Below are 9,683 nucleotides of genomic sequence, written 5' to 3'. Positions count from 1 at the left end.
GCATGCAAGAATTCCGTAGTGAACAATCTGATGGCAGACACCTATCCTCATGGTTGTTGATCCTTTTTTTATCCTCCCTTTTCTCCTGCTTACATGACATCCCTGGGTGCTTGAGCAAGAGTCTTGTGAGTTCCCCCGGAAATGGCTATCTTCCTTGAGATAAGTCCACAGAAAAGACTGCTTCATGGAAATAAAACTGCAGCTTATCTCTCTCTCATTGCCCCTGGCCTTGTCCATCCCTCAGACAAAGGATTTCATGACCCTTGCCCAGGACTTGCTTGGACTTGTTCATCTGTGTCCCCAGCAAGTTTGAGACAATGATGTAAAAGAATATCTTGCAGGCTGCTGATTCCTACTCTTATTATTGGACAGTCTCTTTGCTACACACATTTTTGCCAACCATTGATCAATCCAAATAATGTCAAGAAGATTTTAAGTATGATAAAACAGATAAACTTAAAATTTTCAGTACTTTGTGGGGATGTGAGACTTTGAGCACTTAAAGGATATAAAGCAGACATGTCAATATGAATTACAAGTGAATATACAGAAGGAAGTGATTCAGTTTCCCACTCGCAACTACTGATTGTTTCTGTATTTTATGAACTGAAAACGTATTGCTTTTATTTCCACAAATGTTGGTTTGGGAGAAGTCTTGGGAAGTATCAAACTCTGTATGCTATGATGATAAATCAAATGTAATATACCATTAGAAGAAACGCTACCAAAATAATTAATGTTTTAACTCACTCAGAGAATTTTCACCGGCTGTTCCATGTACTAGAAACTGAAAGGCTTGGCTATTTGCTCTCCCTCCTCACCCCCCTCCCTCAACTATCCCCATGACCAACTGAAGAAGTTCAGTGAAATGAAAATAACATTAGAATCACTGTCATCACCAGATATCAAAATGTGATATGGAAGAGTTAATGTCAAGCTACTTCATTACTTATTTGCTTGAATTAAAAACACATTAAATATAAAACTGAAATTACCTTTTGTTCAGGTTCTAGTTTCCTAACCAATCAGCAGCCTGTGGAATAGAAGAAAAGCTGTAAGAAATATTTGCTGAAAATTGTTTTTGTGAGAAATCTATTTTCCCTGATGGATTTGCACAAAAGTGTAGCAATATTTTCATCACTTCCCTTCCCTTATGCAGAGTTTCCTTCAAAGCTTTGGTATAGGATTGTTCTTAGTCTACAGCAAAGGCGAAACCTCTTGTGATTTGAAGCTGTGACATCTTCTCTAAGAGCGCCTGTATTTAGCATTACAAAGAGAGTCCATATTCATTATAATTTATACTAAAACCTGCGTCACTGTCTCTTGGTTTCTATGAGAATTTTAAAATTCAAATTGCTCATAGGAAATGCATTTCAAGCACTTAATACACCATATTATAAAAGAGAAAAAGATACAGTAGTTTAGAGCCACTGGATCTTTTTTTTATCTACATTTACAGAAAATCAAAAATTTTCTTTTCTGGAGACAGTGAAAAAAATTAGAGCTTAGAGAGAAAAAAAAGTCTATCAAGGACACCCTCAACATTATAAATCACTTTTTTTTTTGTTTTGTTTTGCTTTTCCAAAGCATCACAAAAATTTAAAATATTTTGTCTTTTAAAATTCTAATTGTTATTTTTATAATCTTTACTTTACTAATTGTAACATATACTTTATATCATGAAAACTAAAATAAAAACATATTCCTCCCATGTGTAGATGGCATCAACAGCTGATGATCTGTAGAAAACCATGTTCCTGAATAAGTTTGTGCTATTTTAAAAATCATTCAACATCTACCAACATAGTTCTTATTTTGGTATATAATATATCCAACTAAATATAACCATAGCAAGTCAAGGGATTTCTTAAGCCAAGAGCCATTCCCTTACTATCAATCTACTTGTTGGAGAATATGGGGTAGCAATAGATTGCTGATCTTAACATGGGATTCACTGACTGAAGCATCACTTAGTGTAAATAAGTTATTATATTTAAATAATAATAATAATGTCACATTTGTGAATTAGGAAGATTCTTTCTGCAGCATTTTGGTCAGAAATAAGCGTAAACTCATAGATGCCATCAGAAACTTCACAGCAAAATTACTTCTTATTATTAAAATTATATCACAAAACATCATTTGTTAAAAGTAAATAAAGTAGTACTCTGTTCCATTGCTGTTGCTGCCATTCATATGTTCATTAAAAGTAACCTTCTCATAAACATTATGTAGTGAAATTACAATTTTAGTTTGAGTGGAGATTTTTGATTACACGGATAACATAGAATCATAAACTCATAGGCTATCCTGAACTGGAAGGGACACAAGGATCATCGAGTCCAATGATTGGCTCTTCACAGGACCATTCAAAAATCAGACCTTACGTTTGAGAGCATTGTCCAGATGCTTCTTGAACTCTGGACAGCTTTCCCAAGGAGCCTCTTTCATGCCCAACCACCCTCTGGTGAAGAACCTTTTCCCAACATCCAACCTGAACACATGCTAATGCAGTTCCACACCATTCCACACCATTGTATCTTGTTGCTGGTCACCAGAGACAGTAGATCAGCTCCTGCACCTTTGCTCCTCTCCTGAGAAAGTTGTAGGCCACCATGAGGTAGAGATGTAGGGCATCTTCTCTGGACTGAACAAATCAAGAGACTTCAGCTACTCCTCAAATGTCTTTCCCTCCAGACCATCCAGAATCTTTGTAGTCTTTCTTCGGACATTCTAAACTAGTTTTATGTCCTTTTTTAATGTGGTATTTAAAACTGCACACAGTTCTCAGGGTGAGGCGGCCTCAATTCTGTGGATATCATACAAGTGCAAAGCAGCATGCTAGTCAGGGCTATCCCAGAAAGATATGAATAACTACAAGGACAGGAACACCATAGCCTGTTCGAACAACCTGTTCAAGAGTTTGACAACCTTCACAATAAAACCACCAACAATAAAATAAAAACACAATAAAAACACCAACAAGGCAACAAATAAACAATTTTTTTTCTCCTGTTAAAATGATTTTACTGTATCTCAGTGTGTGCTGATTTTCTCTTGCTTTGACAGTGGATAACACAGAGGTGAATTTAGCTCCGTCTTAGCACACTCCATTAGATATTCACACATATGGAGAAGATTCCCCGTAGGTATTATTTTTCTACAAGGTGATTGGCTCTCTCAGACTTTTCCTATGTGAAAGATATTCCAGTCGCTTCATGGTTCTCTGCTGGACACACTTCAGTGTTTTAATGTTTTTCTTGAAGTGGAGAACCCAGAACTAGCCACATCACCCAGACATATCTCATATGGGGGAGGGACTCCCTTGCTGGACTTGCTTGCAGACCTGCCCAATGTAGCGCCTGGAATGCTTTTGTCCTTCAACGCAGTTTAACCCTAGTAAGCATTTAAGCACTACACATATGTTTGCTCTCTCCACACCTGCTACCCAGCTCAGTGAGAGGAAAAGAATCAGAATGGCAGAAGTTAGAAAAAATCCAGTTAGATAGAAATAGTTTAATAAAAATAGAAAACATACACTACTGAATGAGAAAAATAAAACTTCTTATATAATTAGTAACTTCATTTTAGCCATGTTGTGATTATAGAAACTTTGTACTGCATAGTCCAGCTTCTACTTAAAAATGTGAGCTTGTGTTTTCCCTCATGATTATTTTAGTCTCAGCTGTCACTACAATAATAATAATAATAATAATAATAATAATAATAATAATAATAATAATAATAATAATAATAATAATAAAATTTAAAAAATAAAATAAAATATTGCACGGCTTCCTTCAGTTTACACTGGTAGAAAAATGGCTGCTATGCTACCTAATGATGGAGTCTGATCCAACTCATTTCAAATGAGAATCCAGCATTATGCAGCAGCAGTTTAAAATCTATTAATATCCTTTGTACAAGTCTGTGGAGAACAGCAGCAAAAATCTTGGATTTAAATTTGCTTGCACTGAACTTAATGGGTATCATATCGCTAATTCCACCACAACAGCTACACCAGTGATGACTGCTTTGGAAAAATCCTGCCATATGTGATTTTTAAATATTCTTAATTCAGATTAACAGAGATAAGGGTTGGTGTTTTTTTTGTTGTTGTTGTTGTTTATTTGTTTTTGTTTTGTTTTGTTTTGTTTTTCTTGAAGATAGTGTTGTTTCTCAGTGAAGGCTTAATTTGCCTCAAAATTCACTGCAGAAGAGAAATATTTGCACAGCAAAGAATACAACCATTTTTAAATTTTTTCTTACTTATGCTTAAGAACAGAAAGCTACTTTACAGCAATTTTTCAAAAGACAACGAGAAAAATTCTTGAACTGTAAGTTTTATATAGACTGTGAAATGGAAATCAAGCATGAAACATTAAAAATTTATGTTAAAAAAGTGTAATTTATATATATAAATATAAATATATATATATATATAAAAGCACATGTGTATATATATTGGAAAGGCAGTCCAGGAACCATATCTCTGCCTACACCATTTTTAGGGAAAACAATGTGACAACCAATTATCTGTGTGGATTTATTTTAAAATAATAATAATAATAATAATAATAATAATAATAATAACAATATATTTTTGATACAGAAAACGTAAAGGAAATATATATATATATATATATATAATATATATATATATATGATAAATATAAAAGAAACAGTGTTCTTCTTTTCATTCCAAGATATTTTCACTTTTAAATAAATTCAATTTTAAAAATTGAACAGACCGACTCAAGGTGAAGCATTACTAGACCTGATGCTCACCAAAGCAGAGTAGATCACTAAAGAGTTTAAAATGAAAAGCAGCCTAGGTTGTAGCAGTTGTGCCTTAGTCAATTTTGGGATCTTGAAGAACATGGTCCTGGCAAAGAGCAGAGTCAGGAACCTGAAATTCAGGAGATCAAAATTCAGGCCACTAATGAAATTATTTGATGAGCTCCCCTGGAAAACTGGAACAGAGCTGGCAGTTCTTTAAGGACAACCTTCTGAGAGCTTGGGAGCTCTCCATCTACCAAAATAAGAAATCAAGTGGAGGAGGCAGGGAATCAGAATACCCAAGCAGGGATCTGCTGCTCAAGCTGAGGGCTAAGAATCATAGAATCATGGAATCACAGAATCATAGAATCATATAATGGTTTGGGTTGGAAGGAAGCTTTAGGATCATCTAGTTTCAACTCCACCACTATGGAACACCTCCCCTAGACCAGGTGGCTCAGAGACTCATCCAGTCTGGCTCTGAATGCCTCCAAGGAAGGGTCATTCACTGTCTCTCTGAGCGACCTGCTCTAGTGTCTCACCACCCTCACAGTAAAGAATTTCTTCCTAATATCTAGTCTAAATCTACCCTCCACCAATTTAAAGCCATTTTCCCTTATCCTATCAATACCTATCACTACTTATAAAAAGTTCCTCCCCAGCTTTCCTGTAGGCCCTGTTCAGGTACTGGAAGGCCGCTGTGAGGTTCCCCTAGAGCTTTCTCTCCTTCAGACTGAAAAGCCCCGACTCTTTCAGCCTGTCTCTGAATGGGAGGTCAAGCCCTCTGGCCATATTCATGGTTTTCCTCTGGACCAATTCCAACCGTTTGATGTCCTTGTGTTGGGGACCCAAGAACTGGACTCACTATTGCCAGTTGGGTCTCTCAAGGACAGAGTAGAGGGCAGAATCACCTCCCTCAACCTGCTGGTTATACTTCTGTTGATGCAACCCAGGATATGATTGGCCTTCTGGGCTACAAGTGCATGTTGCCAGCTCATGCTGAATCTTTCATCTGTCAACACTTCATATCCTTCTCCTCAGGGCTGTTCTGATGCCATTCCCAGTTCATCCTGTGTCTGCTTGTGATTGCCCTGACCCAGATGCAGGACCTTGCACTTGGCCTTGATGAACTTCATGAGACTGTCATGGGCCTGTGGGGGAAGATGTAACTTTGAGCAAGTCACCAAAGAGCTTAACAGACTACTTGATAGACCTTATCACTGAGAAGCCTTAGGAGACTGGAATGTAAGACAAAGAGCAAGTGGAGTCAAAGGATGAACAGGAGGTTCTTTTGTATTCATTGCTAATCTTGACACAATTGAGAAACCTTTCATCCTTTATCACTGTTGTTAGGGAGAAATTAGGGCCAATTAACTGTTACAGGAACTTACTGTTTGTAAGTGAGTGGTATATAAAATATATGATGAACACAATAAAGAAGATCTATTCTGATGCTAGAAGAAACTGAGAGAACTCTAACTCGACTGAGCACTGACAAATGGCACCTGAACAGGGACCTGAAACTTAACCTGACTTGAAGGCCGGTCTAGAGCACATTTAGACAAACACGGGGTACCTTGAGAGAAAAACAGGGTGCTTTGAGAGAAATGTGGCAGGCATTGAAAGAAACGCGGCATGTGCTAAGAGAAACACAGAGTATGTTGAGGAAAATGCGGAGTGCGTTCAGATAAACCCAGCAACCTGAGGATTCATTGTCCCTACGCACTCCAATTGCTTTTTGCTGGATGAAGGTAAGCGTTACCATGGGGAATAATAATATGACCTTGGAACAAAAGAATGACCTAGTTACTTTTCAAATTATTCTTAAAAAATGGAGAAAGACGGTGCCCTCTGCTGCTTTACAGCAAATGCTTGTATGGGCTACCAAGTACGACCCCTTGATCACAAATCTGACAGTTTACAATTCTGAAGTATGGGACCAGACTGGGGTGATGTAATGGCTGATTCTAAGAGTGATAAGACAGCATTTGGGTTGCTACAGACTTGGAGAAAGATTTTTGAAGCTCTGAAGAGCCATGTAAGATAGCAATCTGATACCCCCAGTCTGCCTGAGGGCAAGAAAGTGACCAGTCCCTCTATAAATCAGCCTTCAATGTCATTGGCTCCCCCGCTACCACCATCGGATGGGGTTTTTACTGCTTCCCCTCCCAAGGATTCTTGCGGCCCTTTTGGTCCTGGCCCCATAGACCCTGAAGAAGAGCTGAATTTGTCCCCTCCTGATCCACATGACACATGTGCAATTGTTTGGAGGGAGGCTAGGAAAGCCAGAGATACAGATATGTTGAAAGATTTCCTCTCTGTCATAGTCCTGGATCAAGAGCCATGTTGGGAAACTTTATCATATAGTGTCACACCCATGCATCCATGTGAAGTACTGGCAGGCACTCGTATTGCTCAACTGATTTATTCTCAGGCACAGCCAGTGCCGGCTTCACCCATGGAAAGTGGGGCTGCAGGGTTTGTATCAACAGGTACCCCCACACAGAAGTTTGATATTTCAGGAATTTTATAACTATTGACTTAAAAGACTGCTTTTTCACCATCCTTCTGGACCCCCACAGTGCTCCTAGGTTTGCATTTTCTGTCCCCTCTGTAAAGCGTCAGTACCAGCCCAGCAGTATCAATGGACAGTATTACCTCAGGGCATGAAATATAGCCCTACAATTTGTACTGATAATGGCCCGGTACATATATCCCAGAAAGTGTTACAATTTTTACAATCATGAGAAATTTAACATCTCGTGGACATACCTTACTTGCCCATAGGATAAGTCATAGTTGAACATACCCATAGCACTGTTAAAACTATGCCACTTAAACAAAAAAGAGGGAATTGAGAAGGCATTTCAGCAGAAAGGCTTGCTAAAGCTACATATGTATTGAACTTATTAAATCAAGCGTGTGATGACAGAGGACGGCTGATAATCCTCATTTCATTTAATTTAACAAGGACAAAGTGAATATTCATGAAAAAATTATGATACTAGTAAAGAATCTGAAATCAGGTCAATGGGAAGGCCCATTCCTACTGATAAGATGGAGGAGAGAAAGAATCCTTAAGATAAACTGTACTGGTTATTGTCACTGTCTTTGTGATTGTTAAATGTTTGTGGTATATAAAAGTGTAACTGTTAATGGTATACAGAAATGTAATTGTTAATAGTATATGGAAGTTTGATAGTTAATGATATACGGAAGTGGAATTGTCAATGGTATATGGAAGCATAAATATTAATGTTGCGTGGAATGTTAATGTTAATGCTATATGGAAGTGTAAATGTTGATGCCATATGGAAGTGTAAACATAATGTTATATGGAAATGGAATTGTTAATAGTACAGGGAAGTAGGAAGTGTAATTGAGGGCACAAGTAGTGGAATTGTGAAAAACAAACAAGCAACACCAAAAACAAAAACAGCAAAAGGTTACAGAAGAACAATGAATTAGAAATATGAAAGTTTGTGATCTGCTCTAGCCAAAGCAGATAAGTGCTGGCAGGAGACCATGTCCCCCGCACTGCTCCCCCCGCAACTTGTAAGCAGAATGTAAACAAAGTATTACTTGCGAATGGGGACAAAACAGAACACTGGAAGCGAGAATAACCTTTATCTGCAGAAATCCAGGAAACCCGATATCCCAGTTTTAGCACTGGGAACCTCTGGAGGAGGTGAAATTGAGATATATAAGTAGTTTTGTAAAGTCTGGAAAATGAAATGTTTGGGAAAGACACAGGTTGAGGAAGGCAAATAAGAGCAAGGTTTAACTGTGGCAATTAGAAATGGACTCCCTTGGTAGTGAAGAGCAAAAACTTTTATTGCTTGTGATGAACTTGAACAATATACACTTGGTCAAGTGCCTTATTAAATGTGACTCTCCTGCTGCATGCATCAGTGTTGGATCTTCCATCCTTCCCTGAAGAAGATGGTGCTGGAGCTTGTCTTGTCCGTCTTGTGTCATCCCATGGCACCTGCATCAGCACATGCTCAGCTTTGGTGTTGATGAGGTTGGCGTGGTACCAGTCTTTGCTGCTGTGGGTGTTGAACCAAGGCATTGGCTCTGTCAGCCTAATTTCAAACCTGTTGTATCTCAGCAGCATCTCTTGGTAGCAGGTGATAAGATCGAAGAGGCTGTCAAACACCAGGCTGTCAGTCAAAAACTTAGGGCTGCTGGCATCCTGCTGCCAATGGATGCAGCAATTCTGCACCTTCTCATTACACCAGATGGACAGAACATATTCCCCAACGAATGTCTCACTCTCCCTGACAAGGTAGGAGCCATCAGGGGCCCCTGTCTTGGTGCGGTACTCCATCAGCTGTCATTCAGTGATGTGTCACTACCTACTGCGCCCTGCTCCCAGCTTGCCATGCAACCATTCCTGCATGAGATGCAGCTTGATGTTGTTGCTCACCTCCTTCTGCACAGGTCATCTCCCTCATCTGTTCCTGGCCAGGACAATGTGAAGTGGGTTCCATGCATAACTGATGGAGTCTACCATAATTTGATAATCTGTCTTCTGCTCCTTTGTCACACGTGGACCCATGGTTCCTTGCCACTTATTTCTGTCAGCCACCCCAGGTTTGGTGGGGCTTGCCAATGGTCTTTATAGCATCTGCTCACATCCATGACAGATATACAAGCTTCATGTCTCGTGATTATGTCAAGAAATTCTGTCCGGCACAAACAGTTAAAATCTTTCAGTTTTCTCTCTCCATGTCTGCTGAACTTGTTTAAACTATCAGAGGTCTTTTGCTAGTCAGAATGAGAATGTCTTTATTTTCTCCCAGTAATATACAAATTAAAAGAATTGAAGTAAGGATAAATAAGGATTAAAGGAATTGAAGTAAGGACCTGGATAAATTAATTGAGGGGGCTTGGAAAATATA

General features: G+C 38.6%; 1 pseudogene; it reads right to left on the bottom strand.

Annotated features, from left to right (window-relative positions):
- Positions 1-8,611: 8,611 nt before the first annotated feature.
- Positions 8,612-9,340, bottom strand: LOC149913028 (1-phosphatidylinositol 4,5-bisphosphate phosphodiesterase gamma-1 pseudogene; annotated as a pseudogene).
- Positions 9,341-9,683: the final 343 nt, after the last annotated feature.

The sequence above is a fragment of the Phasianus colchicus genome, chromosome Z (genome assembly GCF_987193195.1).
Source record: "Phasianus colchicus chromosome Z, bPhaCol1.hap1.1, whole genome shotgun sequence".
NCBI lineage: Eukaryota > Metazoa > Chordata > Aves > Galliformes > Phasianidae > Phasianus > Phasianus colchicus.
Note: the sequence above shows the minus strand (reverse complement) of the source record. Positions and strands in the feature narration are given on the sequence as shown.